The sequence below is a fragment of the Charadrius vociferus genome, unplaced genomic scaffold (assembly GCF_000708025.1).
Source record: "Charadrius vociferus isolate BGI_N301 unplaced genomic scaffold, ASM70802v2 scaffold370, whole genome shotgun sequence".
In the NCBI taxonomy this organism is placed as follows: domain Eukaryota; kingdom Metazoa; phylum Chordata; class Aves; order Charadriiformes; family Charadriidae; genus Charadrius; species Charadrius vociferus.
This window is the reverse complement of record NW_009646744.1, coordinates 1,370,351-1,371,769: the sequence shown is the minus strand read 5'-3', so window position 1 is coordinate 1,371,769 and position 1,419 is coordinate 1,370,351.

Here is a 1,419-nt window from a genome sequence, read left to right as displayed (position 1 = left end):
GGGGGTGTGTGTGTGAACGGCCCCCGGGAGGAGCCGCCCGTCCTTCTTATCTCGGCTGTTTGTTTGTTGCCATGGGAATGTCAGTTTGTTGCGGTGGGAGAGGGCTTTTGTGGGGAGGGGGAGGGAAAGGGTGAAAATAGAAGTGCTGAGGGTTCCCTTCTGCCCGCACGCTGCCATCCCGGTAAACTGGTCCAGCTGATGGAATGGCTTGTTCCCAGTCTGGCTTGTTCCCACTCTGGCTGTGGATGAGGACACGGACACTCTGCGGTAAACACACAAACAGCCTGGCTGGGTCTGGACCAGCGGTGGGCCCTTGCTGGTACCAGCACCCCGTGCCAGCGCTGCCAGCCACACCGCTGTCTTTGGTGGCCGTCGGCTCTGGGTTGGGTGCGAGGCAAGTGCCGTGGTTGTTGCCCGCGGTGTGCGGTGTGCTGGTTTGCTGTGGCGGGCTCTGGCGTGAGCCTGGCCCCGGGCTACGGCCAAGCTGTCGGCTCAGTTTTTAAGACCGTACAATGGCATCATTTGTACAGGGTGTTTTGCGGGAACACTGATGGTGACAGGTCATGTAAGCACTTGTTTGGGTTTTCTGGCTGTGCTGCGATGCCGCGGCGGGGACACGCTGTCTGTCTGTCTGTCTGCCCATGCTGGCAGGGAGCACAGAGCTCTGGTAGAGGAGAAAAACTTGATTCCCCTAAAGCTGCGGGGTCACTGCTGCTCTTTTTTGTTGTGTGAGAGGGGTAAAGGATTAATGGGCTCATCCATATTCCATCCAGCGTCGGCGTTCGGCAGCTGACGGACACTGTTGACCACGCGGCGCACCCCGGGTAGCCAACGGACGCCCCCGCTCACTCGGGGCCCCGGCAGGGAGCGGTGGTGTGGCTCTTGTCTCGAGTCCCTGTGACTCAGCAGCAACATCTGCCACCAAAAAAAACGTTGCGTGGGAGCAGAGCCAGGAAAGGTCCTGACTGACAGGCACGTGGCTGCCGGGTCTGTGCCCCGGGGACATGGCCAGGGTCTGTGCCCCGGGGACATGGGGGCACGGTCAGGGTCTATGCCCCGGGGATGTTGGGGCATGGTCAGGGTCTGTGCTCCAGGGACGCGGGGGCACGGTGAGGGTCTGTGCTGTAGGGACACAGGGGCAAAGTGAGGGTCTGTGCCCTGGGGACGTCGGGGCACAGCACGGATCTGTGCTTCGGGGACGTCAGGGCATGGTCAGGGTCTGTGCCCTGGGCACATGGGGGCACGGTCAGGGTCTGTGTCCCGGGGATGTCAGGGCATGGTCAGGGTCTGTCCCTGGGGACATGGGGGCAGAGTGAGGGTCTGTGCCCTGGGGGCGCGGGGGTAAGGTCGGGGTCTCTGCCAGGGGTGTACAGACACGGGCTGAGCCGTAGTGGAGCATGCGGGGAGGGGATGAGCAGG